Below are 22,740 nucleotides of genomic sequence, written 5' to 3' on the forward strand. Positions count from 1 at the left end.
GGAACCGGGCTTTTGCAGTGGCAGCTCCCAAGCTCTGGAATGAGCTGCCTCTGCACATAAGACAAGCCCCCACCCTTCAGGTGTTTAAATCACGGCTCAAGACGTATCTTTATTCTTTGGCATTTCCATGCATGGTATGAGCTGTTTTTTATGTTGAAAATGACACTGTGTATGTTGTTTGTTTTTAAATTAAGTTGTGGTTTATATTATTTTATTGTAAAGCACTGGTACAACTTTTTTATTTAAATGTGCTATATAAATAAAGATGGTATGGTATGGTATGGTATGGTATGGTATGGTATGGTATGGTATGGTATGGTGCGTGTGTGCGTGCGTGCATTCAAAATAATCAATATTTGTAAGAATTGCGACGGACACATAAGTGACAGCTTTGCAGACAGATCCCTATTGGAAGACAAAAACACTGTTTTCTCATATAAAAGCAAAATAAATAGAGATCCTAATTAAATAAAAACTGTGAGTCACCCAAACCATTGCATCCCTACTGTATGTGAAATGTGGTACCCGATCCTATAGGCCTACATGTACTGAACAAAAGAGGCATATAGCGTTTGATAGTTTGTTACTTTGAGTCACTGGGCAGCATTATTGATGTACAGTCTTGTTTTTCTCCATTAGAGAGGTGTAGTCTTAAAAGACACGTTCCACATGCCACCGGTGTCAGATTAATTTTGGCAGGGCAGATTCTCGGATAGTGAGATCCTTTTTCAGTCGAGTAGCGGCCTGCTATCCGTATCCGACAGTGGAAGCTGTGTGAGAGACAGACAATCCCTATAGTGTTTTCATTTACCGCTGTCTGACAAACAGACAGACGCAGACATGTCAGCCTCAGGCCTTCATCAGCGTGCATCCCTCGTGATAAACACACACCGTTAGGCATGTTGTCTGAACGTCTGCCTGGTCCTGCTCTGCTCTGTTACACTGGTGGAAAAACTATGCACGCAAGTAAAAGTATCAATAATGCAATGTACAGTACAAATGCTCTGTTAGCGTAAAAGGCCAGAACACATTTACTTGAGTAAAAGTACAAAAGTATTGGTATCACAATGTAGTTAAAGTAAGTACTCATTGTGCAGAACATTCTATTTCACAAGTTTTCAAATGTATAAAATGTGTGTGGGGGGGGGATCGTTATTGAAAATAGCTGTAGATCGTCTATTTTCAAATGTCCTAAATGTATACAGTATACGGTTCATATGGACCCTAACATTTACACAGAGAGAGGCTCTGATCACTGGACTGTTCATATGGACCCTAACATTTACACAGAGAGAGGCTCTGATCACTGGACTGTTCATATGGACCCTAACATTTACACAGAGAGAGGCTCTGATCACTGGACTGTTCATATGGACCCTAACATTTACACAGAGAGAGGCTCTGATCACTGGACTGTTCATATGGACCCTAACATTTACACAGAGAGAGGCTCTGATCACTGGACTGTTCATATGGACCCTAACATTTACACAGAGAGAGGCTCTGATCACTGGACTGTTCATATGGACCCTAACATTTACACAGAGAGAGGCTCTGATCACTGGACTGTTCATATGGACCCTAACATTTACACAGAGAGAGGCTCTGATCACTGGACTGTTCATATGGACCCTAACATTTACACAGAGAGGCTCTGATCACTGGACTGTTCATATGGACCCTAACATTTACACAGAGAGAGGCTCTGATCACTGGACTGTTCATATGGACCCTAACATTTACACAGAGAGAGGCTCTGATCACTGGACTGTTCATATGGACCCTAACATTTACACAGAGAGAGGCTCTGATCACTGGACTGTCGTTTCTTGGCACGACATCTGTGGGAGTGTAAAGGGCAATACAATTATGTGTCTGTGTGCCAGTGTATGACACAGAAAGAGAGAGAGAGAGAGAGAGAGAGAGATGGAAAGAAAGCAAGACGAAAAACTGAGAAAGACGAACCAGATAGGAAGAAACAGAGAGAGAGCAGACCGGAGCAAGATTAAATCGGTGAGAGGATCTAAAAAACACTGGTTTTCAGGTTGATTTCTCAGCCCTGTACCACAGCTGCTCTTGTTGCGAACTAACTATGAGACCTAGCAGAACATGTCTGTCTGTCTGTGTGTGTGTCACGCTGTAACACCACTCGCCCGCCACCAGAGGGCACAGCTGTATCACACAAAACACACACACACACACATTTTGGGGTTAAAAAACCCCAAAATGTATGAGCTGCATTCGCTTCCCGCGTTTGCGCATCTTACTTGTATATTGTAATTTCTCATTTTCTGCCCCGTTTCCATCTAACCGTTTCTGTCTACACAATTCTTTCCTCCAATGTCTCTCCCTTTGTCTCGCTCACTATCCCTCGCTGTTTATCCTCGTCTCTCTGACCGATCTCATTCTCTCGCCCACTAGCTAGCTCAATGAATGATGTTCTAGTTGGGTATTCTCCATAATCAAGCTACCATTCACTCACTATTGATCAGTGGATCGTTAAGCTGATGGATAGAATTACATTTAGCTGAGTTGGATCCAGGCGGCAGCATGCTGCTTGCGGCTCTGCAACTTGAGTAAAAGCAAGAGCAAACATGCTATGCTAGAACACACACACACACACACACACACACACACACACACACACACACACACACACACACACACACACACACACACACACACACACACACACACACACACACACACACACACACACACACACACACACACACACACACAGGCCTAACAATAATTACAATGGGAACATTTTACCCCAAGTTTTCTTTAACTACAGGTTGGGACTCTAAATGGATGGCAGCCATAGCACTGCTGGGCCCGGAATCCCGGATGACCACAGAAAACAAAAACAGACAAAAAAAGACACCTGTTTGTTTTGGGTGGTCCGTTCCCAACAGGACTAAAGTCATTCCACTTTGTACGTGGCTGAGCTTTATCTGAAGCTACACTGTGGCAATGGTCAGGCCAGTCCAGAGGACAAAAGAAAAAATATATAATAATAAATAATAATAATTATACCCAATGGCAGTTGCAAGGAGTTGCATTTGTGCGGTCTGACCTTTAGAATGGTCATACCCACATTAATGTACCCACTAGGCCCTTCCTGTTTTCGCTCAAGACTAAATATGAAAAATAGCAGATCTACAAGCTCAAAACGTGTCACAATGCAACGTGAGCTTGTATTGTAGCACTGCAATTTTCTCTGAACGCTAGCTCCAGTATAAGGATGCTCCAAGGCAGGGGTGGGCAACTTTGACGATGGCAACGGCCACTATATTTCCACACTCACTCCAGAGGGCCAATATATTTCCACACTCACTCCAGAGGGCCACAGTGCATATTACTGTCGTAGCAAAAATAGCCGATCTACAAGCTTGTAGATCAGCTATTTTTGCTATATTTGAATTGAAAACCCGAATCATTTTTTGCTATTTTTGAATTGGAATCCTGAAAAGTAACCATTTTATTGAATTTGAAATGCATTTAGTTATAGTTATGTTAACTTTATGAACTGTTAACATAACTACATTTAGTAGTACTAATTGGACACAAAAAGACAATAACATTTTAATACTAGTGATTAAGTACTAGTCATTTAATACTAGTCATGAAGTAATTAAAGCGGGTTTGGAATTGTAACAGCTGAATTCAATACTATATCAGTATTCTGATATTAACATGCGGGCCGCATTAAGTGAAGGTGGGGGCCGCATGTGGCCCCCGGGCCACCAGTTGCCCACCCCTGATCTAAGGTACTTAGTGAAAGTTTGGATGTCAACTCAACCTTCCTGCATGTTTCTTTCTCCGTGACTTTTCCATTGTAATATTGTCTAGCGACTCAGAGATGCACTTTGCACTAAACACCTAAGACTAGGTCATTCAATTAGTTTCATGTTGAGTCTTACCATAAACATGTATCCCACAAGTCTTGTTATCCTCAAGGTTGTTGCCATCTCCCTCAGGTCTCTGGGTGTCTTACGGACCATATGAGATCCAGACAGAAGATAAATAATGCACAGCAGACCGCAGCTATAGCGGTCACCGGGCAGTCCAACCACTCTCTTCACTTTGTCTGAACTCCTGCTCTCCTTGTGACGTCCCTGGCTTATTGTCTCCACCAGGCCGAAGGCTTGGGGAGAGAAATCACAGCAAATCATCAATGCAGAGTCCGATTGCGGTGAAACTATGCATACATATTCCCACTATAGGCTGAGGAAGAAACCCGACATCAGGCTCATAGTGGTTCTATATTATAACATGCCGAGTCGTGTCTTTATCTATAACTGCACCGATCGGCCTACAGTACACATGTTTTGTGCACAATCCCTAGAGGCCAAAGAAAAACATCTGGCCTGCATATTTCAAATCTGCCTCCAAGTCAACTTATGTGAAACACATTTTATTTTTCTTTGTGATCATGTCATAATAAATCTTCTAAAACATACCAGAAGGTCCATCTACTGTAAGCCTTTGTCTATTGGCTATTAACTGCCATGATCACTCAATACCGAACAATGCATGCCCATACACAACAAACGTTCCTGACCTGGTGGAGACCTGTGCTCTGATGAGCACACCTTTTCTAGTTTCAACACTTCTTCTTTCGCTGCCCTTCTGTCACTCTGTCTCTCGCTGACTCCCCCCCCCCCCCCCCCAGACACACACACACCAGGGCTCATAAAACAGCCAGTCGGGCTGTTGGGCAATAAACTGTTTGACAGTACATCTGTCCTCACTCACCCGGTGCTATGCAAGCCATACTTTGACTTATGTTAGCCCAGATGTACCCGACATCCAATACAAACACATCGCAATATACATTAGTGTCCTGTGATGATATACGCACCCGTGAGTGCGCGCACGCACGCGCACGCACGTGCACACACACACACACACACCCACACACACACAGACACACACACACACACACACACATTTTGCTCGTCAATGCAAAGGACTTCTTATCTTAGTGAGATGAACAAAAGTGAAGGCCTAGCAAGGGGGTCATCGCCAGCGCACGCACACACACACACACACACACACACACACGCACACACACACACACACACACACAAGTAGGTCGGGAGAGGCAACAGAGGGGCTGTTTGTTAAAGGCAGAGATTTATTTGAATTTGAGACATGAGATGTATAGCTCTAAAGGATTTCCCCCTGTACTTTCCAAAAAATGTGTGCTTGTGTGCACAATCGTGCGCATGTGTGTGTGTGTGTGCGCCTGTGTGTGTTCTCTACTTTAAATTAGAACCAGGTTCCGAGATCTCTCTAGCTCTGTGGGGTTGGCTGGGCCTTGGTTCAACCACAGACTGTGTGGGTGTGTGTGCGTGCGTGCATTCTCCTATAGATCAGGAACAGTGTGTGCAGTCTAGACCGTGCACACATTTCTCGTTCCATTCAGGGTTAGGTAGTGCATAAAAATATTGCTGCATTGACTAAATTTGGTTTATTTTCATGTCTATTTTTTTTTTTACATAACTTGGTCATTAGATTCGATATATGCAAATGTGAAATTGCATCGCTTATGCTGTTTGGTTTTATTTGACCGCAGTAATCTCCATACTGTATATTGCAAAGCCTTTTCTTAATGTTAAGACCAAATATCCCCTCCGCTTACACCCTTGCGTGGCTGACTATATCGGGTTCTTGTCCAAATTCTGTTGGACTGTTCCTCACCATACGAGCCAAGGATAGGGTTATGTACTAGCTGTCTTTTGTGACCCTAAGCCTTAGCCTAAGCTCTACCGAGGCCTTGGTAAGGGCCTGGCCTTTCTCTCTGCTCAAAGGATTTGGCACAGTAAACTGTGTTACAGATCCATTTGGTTCCATATGTACACTACACATGTAGAATCACAGAGGATTTTACAGTGTGTAGAAGAACATAACATGCCAGATTTAAGAGTTTGAAATGATCCCACTGGGTGCACCTATATGCAATAAAATAAAAATTGAATAAAAATGAACCCAGACAGGTGCTGTCTAGATGTCCAGCAAATGAAATTTAGTGTTGCAGACACAAGTGGCGCGCCACACCGAGTGGCTATTTTTTTAAATTCGTAAAAATGCGGCACAAATCTTTGAATATATATTCTTTCAGAGCGAACGTTTTTCTTATTTCGACGTCAGGCCTAAATGGGATAAACTTGGACCAGGCTGCTACATGGTCCCTGTATATCCATGTGAACTTGAACTGAAGGATGTGTTTGTGTCTTCCTCCTGCGGTTTAGAACAGAACTCAAAGCTACAGTTAGGCGTTAGCGAGGTTCCCACTGAACGTCAGTGGTGGAAAAAAGTACTCACATTTTGTACTGTATTATACAGAATATCCCATTTCACAACTTTTCAAATGTATAAGAATGTTTTGAAAATATAGCCGATTTACAAGTGTGGAGATCTGCTATTTTCAAATGGACAAAATGTAGTGCTGAAGTGGTTAAGGTTTGTTTTGTAATGAAAACTCAGACCCGTCTGAAGTGACTGGTGCTGTACTGTACTTGTGCTGTACGTACTATACAAGTCCTCATCCCTGGCCTGTGTGTGTGTGTGTGTGTGTGTGTGTGTGTGTGTGTGTGTGTGTGTGTGTGTGTGTGTGTGTGTGTGTGTGTGTGTGTGTGTGTTAGGCTGTGCAACAGTGACACTTGGTGGTGAACAAAAGCTATAACGCTATTTCCGTGCTCGGACAGACCAAACCACCCAGCCAGGGACAGACCCAAGGACACACATACATAGAGCTGTCTACTCAAAAAATGTAATCTACAAGTATATATTTGTCTCTGAGATGTGGTATAGTAGAAGACAAGTAAAAATATAGAAAATTGGAAATACATAAAGTAAAAAAAATAATACCTCAAAATTGTACTGACGTACAGTACTTCAGTAAATATACTTAGTTACTTTACACCACTGTATCTACAGTATGTGAATTGAACCCAAGGATTTGTTTGTGTCTTCCTCCTGCGGTTTAAAACAGAACTCACTCAAAGCTACAGTTAGGAGTTAGCAGAGGTTCCCAGTTCCCACTGAACGTTTTTGGACCCAGATCAGCTCAATCTGTTGGCTTGCCTTTAAGTTGAGCCTTTTGACACCGACATACTGTTGGGAGGGAAAGGCACCAGAGAAATATGCCTTTGACACAGCTTACTGCATATGAACAGACTCACAACCATTTAGTGCTTAACTGTACTTGGCAAATATTTAATGTACTACAATTTCACAGATAGCACGCATGCACGTTACAGCTTCCAAAAGTATGTTTCGTAGGTTTTCTGTGCTGCATCTCTACAGTAAATGTGAGTAATATGAGTTTAAGGCAGTCCACAAAAGGACTAAACGGTTTTCATTATTTATGGGCCAAGTCAATTCAGTCATAAGTGAAACAACATGCAGTGAGGTCAGTATAAAAATGGATTAGCCTATGTTGTGTGAAAGCAAAACAACAGGCATAGACCCCCCCCCCCAAAAAAAAAAAAAAACAACAACGAATAGAAGATTCTCCAATCGCAAATATAAATGGTTTACCGGTAGATTAAATCACTAAAGAATTGAGTGTGGAGCTGGACAACCTTCAGAAAGACAGTATAAGTTAACTCTAAAGAGAACAAAGCAGATGAGGGAAAAGGTACAAAATGGCTGACATTAAACTTCTGTGACTCTAATACAATGGTTCCCAAACCTTTAAGCTCTTGACCCAAAAGAGAAAAGTGTCCCTGCCGCTCCCCGGGAGCCAAACTACTAGTGAAAATAGCCAGTCTACAAGCTCACAATGCGACACATTGCGAGCTTGTAGATCTGTAGACTTTTATGGAATTGCTTAGATTTTTTTATTTGTATTAAGAAATACGTTTAGTTTTCTTTCTTTTTTTCATGAGCATTTGGGAATATTTGGGCGGGTTTATATCATAGACTGTAAAAAATATGGACAAAGCATTCCCCGGGTCTAACATGAATGTAAAATGAAGCCTGTCAGTCCTTGAATTGTAAATCGCCATCTTTCTAGATCCGTTTGGGCCCAGCTGGCCCATTGGCTGGCCCAGACAACGAGGCGGGACTTCCCCCCTTCTTCTTAGTTGGTTTTTATTTTGACTCGAGTGGGTGGGGAATCCCGATCATAGACTGTAACGGTAGCCACGCCCCTCAGAACATGGCATGCGCGACTTTATGGTAAAGATTTTTATAAATGGGACCATAATTAGAAATGAGACTTTAAACTAGTGACTGGAAGCAAAAAGTATTCATGACCATGTTTATTAAGGTAATACAGTCTAGGTGAAGTTGGGCCCAAATACATGGACTTCTATGGGGCTATGGGTTTTTTTGGGCCCAATGACAGCGCCACAACAGGCCATTATATGAACTTTCAAGAAATCCCGATTTCCTTGTGGCTTCACAAAATATCCGTCTGACTGCCCCCCTGGTTTATATATATATTTTTAAATCCTTTGAAAAAATAATAAAACAAACCAAAATAAAGAGCTAAAGAGCTGCGACCCCTAAAAATTGGTCTGCGGCCCACAAATGAGTCCCAACCCACTGTTTGGGAAAGTGCTCTAATACAAGCCTAATCATTTCAGCTCTGGCTCCAAAAACCTTCCACATGAAACCGATTCCTCTTCCAAGTAGGAGAGTTCTTGAAACTGGGCCAGCGGGAGATTTCTAAACATCAAAAGGGTTGGAGGAAAAATGAATTTTTTTTCTGCCTTAAAGAGTTAAGCCACTCAGAAGGAGAGGAGAGATTTGTACACAGTGTGCCATGTTTGATGTGTCAAATGTAATTAGACAAGCTTTCTCGTTAGACTATTAGCCCCCCACTCCAAATCTAGTACAGCTTATCTATCAAAGTATTGATCTGGGTTGTTGTCTGCAGTGTAAGTGTAGCTTTTTGCCAGGTGAAGCCTGGCCTATTTTCACTCGGGTTGGCTTTGACGACCTACCGGTAGTCGTGATTGGCTGCCCCGAGTCTGAACTCTGAACCCATACTCTGAAACGCCACCTAAGCCAATGGGAGTGCCTCCTACGCCCTGAAAGACTGCAACATGGAGGTGTTAACCCAGACTGGAGCTACACAACAAAACAGTGATTGAACCAACAAAAGAACATCAGAAACTAACGCTGGGAGGTTGTCACAGAGAAACATACACATACACAAAGAAATAACCAAAAATAAAAGGGGGGCAGGGGGGGGACAAATGTGCAACGGAGAGTGTTTGTTTCACCTGGCAGTTAACTAACACAATCAGTGCCGGAATTTCTTTCGAAATAGCAGCTTGGGGTGCCGTGCAGATATGGCAGCTTTTACTCTGAAAGCCTCCCCCCTTCCGTTCCGTACAAAAACCGGGAGAAATAATGTTGTTTTCTTACCTCGCTATGATTACGATAAAGTCGCTGAATAATCCCTCGCGAGAGGCATGTTGAAGTCAGAAATTTAGTATATTCATCTGGTCAAAACCACGGAGAGCTCCCTAGATTAGGAGATATAAGGCATTCTTTCTGAGCCGTAAACAGGGAAGTGAATGCCAACGCGCATGCGCGAACAGCAAGGAGTATGGTGCAGAAGGAGAGGCCAACCCCCCCCCCCCCGGAATATGTTTCTCAATGAAAATCGCTAGGACGTGTGCACACGTCCTTTCAATCCGACAAAATCGACTGTAAATTTAGTCGACTAAAATCTTATGATAGTGTTAATTTTGTTGACTAAAAGACTAAAGGGCCTAAGACTAAATGGTGTGTTATTCAAAAGACTATAATAATAAAAAAATATTCTGAAAAGAATAACACTTGCAGTCAACTGTAGCTAGACTAAAACTAAAACATTTCAGATGACTAAAATATGACTACAACTAAATTAAATTTTATTCAAAAGACTATGACTAAAGCTGCTGTTAAAATCAAACAACCATCCCAATGTGTACACAGTCCCTGTCACTACCAATTAAGTGCCAACTGATTTACTCTGATGAGATGTACTTTATTATCCCCGCAGGGAAATTGATACGTTACAGTAGCATAATGTAAAATGTAAAAATAAGCAACAGACAGACAGAAAACACATTGGACACAAATGGACATAATCACAACAAGACCTCAGACACAGGACCATAAGTATTGGGGGAGAAAGTTCTTATGCGTTATATTTGATGGCGGTTGGCAGGAAGGAGAGTCTATACCGCTCTGTGTTCATTCTCAGAGGGAAGGTGAGCCTACCTAAAGGTGCTCACTCTGTCCTGCAAGTCACCATAGAGTGGATGGGAGGGGTTAGCCAACATGGAGACCAGTTTGTCCCTAATTCTCCTCTCTGTAACTGACTGCAGCCCCTACATCCTGAGGCCCACAACAGAACTAGCCTTCTTTGTGATCTTGTTTAGCTTGTTCAGCTCCCAGGCCTTAATGCCCGCACCCCAGCATAGCACTGCTCATTTGGTGTGGGTAGCGTGTAGAGTAGAGCAGACAACCACATGTCTCCTCTGCTACACATCACCAGACTTGATGCCACACACACACACACACACACACACACACACACTCCCTCAACGTGATTGCCTCTGTGGTGAAGCTGATTTGGTGAATAAAACCAAATTAAAATGAGTCGGTCTGTGTCTCGCACAGCCGTCTGTTAATGAATTGTTAGCAGAACTCGTTAACAAACATGGTTTGTAAACACACATTTCACAATAGGAGTTAAAGAGTAAGCTCCGCTCGATACCTCAACTAGTAATAGTGGAGGAAGCGTTTCTTGTTTCTCCATGAGTAATTATGTCTAAGTAGACATTTAGACAACTAGAATGGTTGCCCACACTCTCCTGCATAATAGAAACCTCTGTCATGGTAACCTCAGAACAATGGTCAGTATGCTATGCTGGTAACATCTGGTTGGCACTACACAGGCCTAATGTTGACCATATGTCCGTACACGGACAATCATGTCCGTCTTGTCCGTGGCAAAGGTTTGATTTTATTTTTGATACAATATTATGTCCTTATTTTGTTCATAAAACCCAATTACTGAATGTCTCCATGTTTTCTTCAGAATATGTATGGCACTTATTTACTAGGAGTCGAACTAGTACTAGTGGTTCTCAAAGGTTTTATTTGAGGACCCCCTTAACTCTCTGTTATGGCCGTTCAGGGTTTATCTCTTTCTTTATGCGTTTCTATCTGGACATTATTATTATGTCCATACATTTTGTATGTCTGAGTTTTGACAAAATTGAGTTGACAAAAATGTCCACCATAAGCCAGCATGGCAATGACCCCTGCTCAAACTGAAGAGTCAGCCTGTCATGTTCCCATCGATCTGAACCTCTGCATTTCTCTCTGCTTGCCTTCAGCTTCCATTTACCAGTCTGTCTCTTGATCGGTCTGTCAGCTCAAATATTACCATCATCCCGTGGAGCAGAGCCTGTGTGAAGTGACAGCAGAACGAGGGAATGCTGTAGGAAATTATACAGTGCATTCTTGCACAGATTCTCTAGATCTCTCTTTCTCTCTCTTGCACGGACGCGCACACAGCACAGCTAAGAATTAAGGTCTTCACACTTGTACATTTACGCACACTTTATCCCACTCTGATATATTACCATTCACACACACACACATGCATGCATTGCACACAAACACACACACACACACACACACACACACACACACACACACACACACACACACACCCTCACTCACTCTGTGGTCACGCAGAGACATGCCTATGCAAGCATACGCCCTGCATGCCATTAGAAAAACGCACAACCTTAAACACAGTGTACTGTACTACACACAGACCACACGGCCGGACAGCCATCTCCACCACCCAGTCGTACCGTGTGTGTGTGTGTGTGTGTGTGTGTGTGTGTGTGTGTGTGTGTGTGAGAGAGAGAGAGGACGTGGAAGCTGGCTGGGAGGCTACTGCGGACACACCGCTGGGCCGGGCCAGTGGGAAGTGTGAACCATTCTTACCGCCATTCGTCCGCTCTCCCTCAAAAAGGCCTCAGTATAATATACTCTGTTCTGAAGTGCTTCTGAAACCTGGCCAAGCCCAACTTCTAAAATATCCCTTGGTGGTTCCTCAGAACTGTGATATGTAATAGGTACTAGGGGTCTTGGGAGGCTAGCCGTCGCACCAAGGGGCCGACAGCCATTGTAATGGAGTGTAAGTGAAAATATACACAATCATTGTACTGTATTCCATCCATGTGAAAATGTGAAGGAGAATTTTAAAGCCTTGAAGGATGCCCTAATAATCACCCTGTACGTACAGTATACCCATACACATGTGATCCCTTGAATCCCTATTATGGCGAACAGCTGGCAGAAATAGCAGATCTACAAGCCGATTAGGATTTAATGTTGACGGAAAAAGCGGGGACCATGGTGTATAGGATTTAAGTGTATTCAAGCTCTCTGCTTGACAGAGAAACTGTTGAGAAGAATTTTCAAGGTAAAATGTGTGGTGTTCTCCGATTCACAGCCTCCCTACCTATTTTATATAAAATTTGGACGTTGGTGGAATGTTTGGACAGCTCTGATTTAGAGTTTTTCAAACTGCACCACAAGGTCCATTGTAAACGTCACGACACATCTGATTCTGAACTGAAGCCTGTTCTGAAGCCAGCGTAAATCAAGCTTAAAACGGACATTGTGCCATGTCATGCAGAATGCAGATCAGCTCCACTGCTCAATCTATACACAACGACACACACACACTAACATGCATATACGCACATTTGACACGAGCCATTAAGGGAGAAACATGTTGTGTATTGAGAGAGATGACAAAGAGAGAGACAGAGTGGGTCCCGATGGTGGGAGAGAAAGGGAGACTTTGAGTGTGTGTGAGCTGATAGAAACGACAGTGACAGTGTGTGTGTGTGTGTGTGTGTGTGTGTGTGTGTGTGATGTGCGTGTGCGCGTAATGTATCTCCTTCTCTGTGCATATCACCTCCCAGAGTGTCCACCTCAGCACAGGCTAGCTGTGCAGTATCAGATAACCAAACCATCATTTATTCAATAGGACAGTGAGGACACACACACACACACACACACACAGAGAGAGAGAGAGAGAGAGAGAGAGAGAGAGAGAGAGAGAGAGAGAGAGAGACACACACAGCGTGAGGACAGACCAAAGACGGAGTGAGATGAGAGACAGAGGCATAGATTGATGGAGGGCAAGTTGGGCGATGAGAAAGAGACATGGAGTAAGACGGTGATGGATTGTAGCGATGTAAGAGGGACAGGGTTTCCTTGCTTGCTCTTCACAGTTTGGTGATGCAGTCCTGACTCCTCTACGCTGGATGTTGCCTGCAGTGAGCAAAACATGTTCAAATTCCGGTGCCTTCACTACCACAAATGACATAATGTAGTGTCTAAATGCCTCCCTGTAATAACACTGACGGCAAAGGCAGAACTATGATGACACTTCAGTGTCAAGCAAAGGGATCTTAAATGATCATCCCACGCCACCATGCAGATATTGAGGCACATTCTGAACATCAGTCTACATGGTCTATTTATTAAAGGCCTAATCAGTCTTACAAAACGTCATGTCGCGTTCGTTCATGTTTGTAAATTGTGGAGTAAAACAGACGTGTATTTCAATTAATGTAATGTAAGAATGCATGATGAAAATAACGCTAATATTATGTTCAAACCAATACAGGAGTGGGCCTTTAATAAAGAAGTGGGGTTGAATTTAGGCTCTTCATTGTGTTTTGCTTTACTTAAATCAGTCTGTTGACCCGCACAAAAAGGCAAGCGACAGGTTTTACTGTACATACCTCAGCGAATCAGAACATTCCAATACGGCATCACAATGCATTGTATCTTTCTGGACCAGGTATGGCTGTGTGACATTACTATACTCTTCACAATATTCTTAACACGCCAAAGGCTATGTTCCTTCCTTTTGCTTAATACCCAATACTAAATATTAATCAGCATTATGCAACGATGGCGTTCCATATCGAACATGCCTCAGCAATTGAGCCAGCCAACTTCAAAGCATCTGCTGCTAACTAACATCTATAGTTTGGGGCGATGCGTGCGTGGGAGGTTGCATAATGTGCTGCTACCATTTGGTAAGATGGGGGTAAACACAGTTCTTGCTCTTCAGCACATCGAGCAAGTGCTGAGATAAGAGGAAAATGATGAAACACAGAGACAGAGCTGGAGCACAAACTAAACTTCGGCTGTGAGTTGTGAGCTACGATGAGAAGGCTCAGTCTGGCAGATCATCCCTTTTCGTTATTTCCACTCACTGCAAAAATGTTTGACATTTGATATGATATGATGTAGCATTTCTGAAGGTGTCGCTACCGCTGCAGAGGAAAACAAGTACTGTGGAACCAGAGTGTGAAGCAGAGAGAAAAGAGCTGTGTTTTTGCAGTGGACCAGTAGGCCTACTTTCATATCATTGACCTAAATGGTGTTTAGTCCCGTCATGTGGATAATGGATGGCCCATGGTGACCCATCATCGAACCTGGGATCACCAGATGTCTGTCTCATCTCTCCCCACGAGACACAAGTTCAAAGCCCTCGCAGGCAGCACCACGCTCCCCCAGCAGCCTCTGGAAGGACATGGAGAGCTTTTATTGGCCCTAATGAGGATCAGAGGCATTTTTAACTGCAAGATAGAATGGCCCAAACCTGGTCACACTGAAACACGGAGGATTGAGTCACTTAGGCCGGGAAGGAAGGGGGGGGGGCATTTGTGTGTCTTGTACCATTATATTGTACCATTATTGATTGTAGCTTTTTGTGAGCACAAACCAAACTTTGGCAAGTAAGCTAGCAACTACTGGCCCCGTCTGTCAATGTTAGCTGATGCCTGGCCTCTTTCCTATGGTCCTGTCTGCCATGCCAACGCCACAGTTGGTTGACATTAGTATCTGGGTGGTGGGGTGGCACGGAGGCTAGTGAGGCCGACCCACATCAGAAGGTCACAACATGGACCGCTGTTGCAGCCAACCATTCCGCTGTCTGTCAAAGAGTCCTTTGAGCAAGACAGAAAAGCGCAACCAGCTCCAGTAAACTGCTGTCCTGCATTACGCTTATTAACAGAGTGTAAACTGCACAGTACAACTCAGAGACTTCCCTATAGTACCTGTTGGTGGAAGGATCTTTGACACTCACTCAACACTGCATTTATTGAGCCGTTAAATGTTTCCCACTGTGTAAAGTGTATCCTCCTCCTCTAAAATAAACATTTCCCTACCAACCTGTACTCATCATGCTTCGTTGTACTCGTAATTTCAATCAGAGTGTTTTATATATATATTCTTTATCACCTCATCCCTCAAGGGTGCATTAACTGTAAAGGCTGGATGGCAACCAAGAAGTGCATTTTTGATTGCATTGTAATGCGATGAGCCAGCCAGACCGCATCCCTTAGCCTAAATAGTGTGTGTGTGTGTGTGTGTGGGGGGGGGGGGGGGGGGGCACTGTCATCAGGATTCTACAGTACATTGTCTGGATGCAATCCAGCCAACACAACGCTTAGCAGGAATACCTACATAAATAAATACAGCTACAGCTCACACCATAAACCCTCAGGGCAAGTGTGAAGGCTCAGAGACGTGGTCACAGACTATTATGATTCTATGATATATCATATCTAAAACATTTGCTTTATAAATTTGCAACAGACAACTAGCACTGTGTTTGATTTTCTAAGCATGGTCCCCTGTGCTCCCCAATTACTGGCTATTTGATTTGATTTGCAACAACAATACAGTATGAACTACAGCATGACCTTATAGAGATCGAATGTATGGCTTCCCCTAATGAGACTTATCTGGATGATTATGTGAGACAGTGGAACTATCTAACCGCGAGGCTTTGCTTTCAGTATGGATTACTAAACTCTACATTCAGAAACCATTAGCTTCTATGCACTGAATAGCCATGAAAACAAACATGGTTACATTCTGCAGCACATGGCAAATTGATTCCAGGCATAAGGAAGAAGAACTTCTAATCTAGATTGTCTTATCTTCAAAGAGTATAATTGATTAGGGATCTCGAAAAAAAAGAGCTGTTTGTCTGATTTCCGTGGCAGATAGTGTGTCCATGGGGGCCTGCTTTATCGGGGAAACAACTGCAACTGAGCATTAAAGCCTGGTAAATATGCCTGCTAGTGTGCCAAAGGGGACACACGCACACACGTGCCGCACGCACACACACACACACAGGATTAGGGATTGCACCTGGACAGGGGTGAATGTCTTATAAAATCATAGGTGTCTTGGCAGCTCATAAACAAGTGCACCTCATTATCTTTGGCATTTCCACACTATCATTAGATGTTATACAGAGTGGCTGAGAAGAGATGACTTCTGACAAAGGGTTAATTTCTAGAGGAGGAGGGGATACGTATCCCCTCGTCTCACCATCACCGTATTCCACACCAACATTTCACTGCACATACAGTATATGTATATATGACAAATAAAACATATTGATTGAACATATGAGTAGCCCGTCTCACCATCGGCTAATGATAGATCTGGTTAACATTGATTTGGTTCAAACAAGAGGTTAAATTAATTTTGCTCCTATATGCCACAAAAATGTGGAACGCCCTACCAACAGTTGTAAAGGAATGTGAATCTCTACTCTCCTTCAAAACCGCTCTCAAACTGGTCGCCCCTCCCCCCCCCCCCCCCTCCCCGTTACTGTACATATTATTTATTTTGATTTCTAACCGTTTGTGATATATTTGCAGCAGCAAAGTACTGTATATTTGTATATCATTATATGTTCTGATGAATTGAATATGAAGGACTCCAATGGAAACAAGCCAATTGGCATAGCAGACCTTGTATTGAACTGTACTTTCCTGTGCTGTTTTTTTCAAACTGAACTAAAGTAATCAATCAATCAACACCAATGCCTGATGCCAGCCTCAGAGAAACCTCTGTGTGCTCCTCTCAGTCTTAAAGAGCACGCACAAAAGCACGCAAACGCACACGCACACGCACACACACACACACACGCACACGTGCAATACTTGTGTGGAAATACATCAATACACACATATAATGGAAGTATGGGGATTGTGAAAGAAAAGCATACCAGATTTATGGGCTCAAATTCACCGGCAATGGCTCCAGCTCCACTGGCGCCAAATTTGGTTAAGCAAGGCCAATGGCAATCATGGCAACCGAGGCGAGGAGGAGGAATGTCTTACAATAAATGATCCAGAAATATTTCACTTTCAAGTTGTGACTGGAGTGGATTTTACTGCCTCAGTTTCACAAGGCTAAGGAGCTTGAAGTTAGCACTCACAATTAATGTCACAATGTTTTTTCCTCTTAGTGCATTCAGAAGTGGTGTGGGGGGCCCGCCAATTGCAATAAAACCGCCACTACTGTCAAGAGAAATGGGATATAAATGATTTTACAAGGTGTAGGCACAATTTCACCCCAAACATGATCCAAAATAAAGCCAATGTTCAGAAATACCACCGTTTGCTATATCCACATAGATGTTTTAGCACTTTAATGTAAATAAAGACACGAGCATTAGAGCCCAATATATTTGTTTTGGTTAAAAAAAAAAAAATAATAATAATAATAATATATGCATTTTGCATTTATACACCGCTTTTATCCGAAGCGTTTTACATAGATTGTGAATTACATTCACTCGTTCACACACATTCATTCACCCTGATGGCAAAGGAAATCATTCGAGGCACCAACCTGCACATCGGGAGCAATTATGGGTTCAGAGTCATGCTCAAGGACACCCGGATTCGAACTGGGAACCTCACGGTTCCCATCCGGCCACTGACTCTACCCCTGAGCCACTGACTCTACCCCTGAGCCACTGACTCTACCCCTGAGCCACTGACTCTACCCCTGAGCCACTGACTCTACCCCTGAGCCACTGACTCTACCCCTGAGCCACTGCCGGCCCTATAACTAATGCAATGTCACTAATGTTCATGTATATAATTCAACACAACGATTCAAAAGAAATCACAAGTGAAGCTTACTGTTAGCCTGATTTTCTCTGAGCCTCCAGTGCGCTCAGTCGAGTGGGCGGGGTCTATGGGCTGGAAACCAGGCTAGCCCACTGTGACTTGACACTCGATGTCAAGTCGATGCATGCGGAAAACCGGGCGTCCTGCTTAAAGCAAACATGAAAAGTCCATAGACTTGGCTGCCACATGAGTCATGACATCACGACTCAAGTGAAAGCCACACGTTGGAGCGGCTAGCACCCCTCAAAAAGAGTTTGAAAAAAATGACAGTTTTGATAGTCAAGTTGACTAGTATTCCCCAATCGGTCAGATCAGACCGCAAAATCTCACATTGGTCAAGCTCTAATAAACATATCGCTAGAGTCTATAGCGGTACCCAAACTTTATTGGCCCTGCACCCCCCGTTACCTCCTGACCTAGCTGACACACCCCCCAGGGCTCAGTCTCAGTATTTAATATGATTATGGCAAATAATCACAGAATGTCACTGCACTGAGAGACATGCAGCGGCAGTATACTCCCACAGCTGCTCTATACATCTCCTTACAACAGTGGTTTGCGGGTTTTGCCTTCTGTGCTGCTAAATAACACCATAAAACCGCCATTAACCTTTTCATGTCATGCACCCCCTAGAAGGCTTTTGCGCACCACAAGGGGTGCACGCACCACAGTTTGGGAACCCGGCTAGACCAATAACTGGCGTCAAACCATCACCACCAAGACATGCTGCACAGAAAACACCATCACCACCTAGACATGCTGCACAGAAAACAAGAGATAAGTCATCCAGGAGAGGTTTGACTCAACTACTGCTCTCCTGACCCCTCCCACCTCCAGCATCTGTTGCTCTCATTGGTTACATCTGGAGGACAGCTCACAGAGAGGCCATCAGAACTGGCCCATGATGACGTCATTTAAGTGGTTTCACTCCGACAGGAAGGCTCTGTGTGTGTGTGTGTGTGTGTGTGTGTGTGTGTGTGTGTGTGTGTGTGTGTGTGTGTGTGTGTGTGTGTGTGTGTGTGTGTGCGGTGCACGTTGTTACAGGGTGACTTATGGCTGTTTCCTGGTATAGACAGCAGGGAGTATTTCCCAGCTTGGAAAGAGGAAGTGTGTGTGAGGATTTGGAAGTCAACATTTCACCAGTGATCTCGCAGCCAAATCGAGAATGTGAACATACGTAATTAAATCATACTAACTCACACACAATCATAGAAATAAACCTGCCAACAAATGCACAAACACATACGTAGATATTAAAGAGGGCTATTGTGAGACCTGTAGCCTGAGAGAAATCTGGATAGTGCAGCTCCATTGAAGAGCACTAGACCAAAGGCATTCTTCACCATCCCCTAATGCAAACTCTACTGCCAACGGTAATTACCAAGTCCTAAACAAACATGGCTAAACAGAGACAGACACATTCTCTCACACAGATGGAAACTCACCAATTCCAAGTAAATTATGCCAACATAAAAAGATTTGACTTTTGTATATGCATGGTTTTCACATTTTGCACATTACACAATGTCCCCACAGGGATGGATCAATCCATCCATCAATCCAGCCACCCACCAACTAGGCTTGTGCAATACTTGCTATTTTCCTGTGCGTTCATGGTTTGTGGCCATTACAAATCGGTGATACATTATAGGATTGCCAGGGGGTGCTGCTTAGGCTGTGTCATAAGGTAAAGATTTACCATGCACACGGTTAGAGGATTTATGGTAATCCAGAAGGCATCGCCTGCTGTTTTGGTTTTGAGATCAAGTTGGACCTATTGATTGATTGCAGAGATATTTATTTGAAACTTATCGAGATAAATGAATAAAACACCATAATCGGTCCTAATTTAAAATTCACACATTGTAGTAGGGCTGTGTTGCTCGCATAAACGGGGCTTACATTATTTGGGTGCACACAAGACAGCAAGTCAACCCTCGCCACTTTCCTAGTTTACTGCCTCTGTACGGGCAGTCAATTAACAACATCATTAGTGCAGGACATCAACTATCCTGAGACAATCTGGCCAAGACGTCACACCTCACTGTCCTGTTAATTCACACACATCCCTCAGCTAATGTGTCTATCACCATAAAACGGTCAACACAGACACATTAAAAAGATGCTACATAATAGCTGAGGCCACAAAACCCTACATAAATAAATACAATTAGACCCATGTCTAGAATGTGTTACAATGTATCAAAGTATCACAAATTAGGAGATAACACTAGCACAATTATTTTTGTAAACTAGACGGGCATGGGACCACTATTAGGATTTAACTTGTACAAAGAAAAATAAATCTGCACTAGGATCAAAATGATTGCATAATGCAGTGATTCTCATCTCAACCTTTTTTGGCCGTGACCCCCAAAATAATCATTTTTGAGCGGGGGACACCCCAACCTGATAAGAACTTGGAAAGTGAAAACAGACAATCTACAAGATCACAACGCCTCGCTTAGTGGGCGTTGTGAGCTTGTAGCTCGTCTATTTTCAAAAAATGTGCCTCTTTCTTATAAAAACTGGTCAAAAATTGGCCAAATTGTCAAATAATTGTGAAATAATATTATGATTTGACAATTTGGCCAATTTTTGACCAGTTTTTATAGTATAGTTTCACTTTTTATGCAGTAATGGTCTGTTTAATTTCTTTCTTTTTTATGTATGAAAAAGGTGCTAAAAGTTCTAAATTGTCACTTCACTGTCTTCTGGGGACCCCCCAAAATGGCAAAATCACAAACCCACAGGTTGAAAATCACTGGTCTAATATACAGGCTTTTCCATGGACAAGGGCCTGTCAGTTTGTCACATACACCCGGTCTGAGTGCGGATGACTCACACCACTAAGAAGCAGGAAGTCAATCGTTTGGAGACCCATGCTGGCGGCAACTTGACTTCTCAGCCCTTTGAGAGGCACGTCAGTCAGTCAGAGAGAGAGAGAGAGAGAGAGAGAGAGAGAGAGAGAGAGAGAGAGAGAGAGAGAGAGAGAGAGAGAGAGAGAGAGAGAGAGAGAGAGAGAGGTAAACTGAAACAGAGGAATGAAAAAGAAAATAGTCTCGAGACAGAGGGGAAACCAGATAAAGGCAGAGGTAGGCACAGAGGGCAACATGGCCAGGCACATGGAAGATGGGAAAAATGTACAGAAATGAAAGGGGGTTGTTGAAGGAAAAATAAACACAGCCAGAGGTGTGTGTGTGTGTGTGTGTGTGTGTGTGCGTGTGTGTGTGTGTGTGTGTGTGTGTGTGTGTGTGGGGTAATGGAATGTGGTAGGTAAGTGATTGGAGGTACACTGTCAGTTTGGCACACAGGCTAGGGGCTACATACCAATTCCTTCTGATTGCACAAAAACAAACAAGAGGGCATTTTCCAGCTGCAAACAGACCAACAGACCTATTCAGTTGAATGGTCAGATATGGAACATTACACTCACTGTTTAAGCTGCCTCGACCAGACTGCCTGGTGTACTTAACTTTGGTGTGGCTTGTAATGCAATGTAACAGATTGTGCTGAGACTGAGAGACAGAGAGAGAGAGAGAGGGAGGGAAGCCAAATTCCAATACCCCAAATCTCGGCTACTCGCTCACTCACACTTGGTCACTCCACCATGTTGATGTCTACATGATTTTCATATATTTCAGCAGGTCACCAGTTTCACCGTAACACTGCCATGCTGGAGTGAGCGAGTGGCCGAGATTTTGGATATTGGAATTTGGCTAGACTAGAGAGAGAGAGCGATGCAAAGGAAAAAGATTGATGGATATCATTTGTAATAGGTGATGGCAAAGACTGATCAGATGGGATGAGAGTCTGGTAGCTGGATAGAAGGAGAGTACGGAACTTGTTAACATTGAGAAAAGAAGAGCTTAAGAAATTGGGCATCGTGGCCTATTGGCCTAAGAGTTGAGAGTGAGAGAGAAACCTAGTATGTTGTTATTCCACACAGGAAGACAGACAATGGACTGCAGCTCAGACTGCCTCAGACATGGTCTACACAGAGTCTAAGAATAGTGTTCATTTAACAATGAGAGCTTACAAACATAACTAAGTTGACCTGTAAGGGAGGTACAGAGACAGATCGGACGATAACATCACGATCATTTATGTGGGCATGCAAACATGTGAGCAAAAGTATCTCGTACAAACACTCTCTCTCTTACAAACAGACACACACACACAATAACAATGATATCAGGCCATGCAAGGCAGATGGACCTCGTTCCTCCCCTTTGAAAACTCTTTGTTTCCATGACAACCACACAGAAGTCATTCTCTCCCCCCCCTGTGCCATGCACATGTGTGTTTGTGTGCAAGATGGATATTCTATTCCATCATCACCAAGGCCAATACAACACACTGAATTTGATTCAATCGATGACAAGAGTGAAAGAAACAGAGTACGCAAAAAAACAGACAGCTTTATAGCTGTAAGTCGCACGCTGGTTGTGTCTGCAGTCTGAGCTGATAAACGTGGCGAGCTAGAAGTAAGAGGAAGACACATGTTGTGCCGTTGTGAAAAATCCCCCAAACACTTAATCTCTCCAACACGGAACAGGTTACATCATTGGCAACAGGCTACATACAGACTGAGATACATAGGGAGGGACTTCCCCCCATGAGCCCACAGGCAGGGTCTCTCCCAGTCAGTCTTCAAATATTATGTCATTGTCTTCTGCAGTACTTTACTCTATATCAAGAGAATATCTTGTCTTTTGGGGTGCAGGGACGAGCA

At 43.3% G+C, this 22,740-nt stretch overlaps 1 protein-coding gene across 2 annotated transcripts in view; it reads right to left on the reverse strand.

The window, feature by feature from the left end:
* The window catches only part of ccdc102a (coiled-coil domain containing 102A), a 94,180-nt gene that overhangs the window by 70,604 nt on the left and 836 nt on the right, over positions 1-22,740 (reverse strand). The gene's annotated exons all lie outside the window — the stretch shown is intronic.

The sequence above is a fragment of the Protomyctophum parallelum genome (assembly GCF_964188405.1).
Source record: "Protomyctophum parallelum genome assembly, chromosome: 2".
NCBI classification, from domain to species: domain Eukaryota; kingdom Metazoa; phylum Chordata; class Actinopteri; order Myctophiformes; family Myctophidae; genus Protomyctophum; species Protomyctophum parallelum.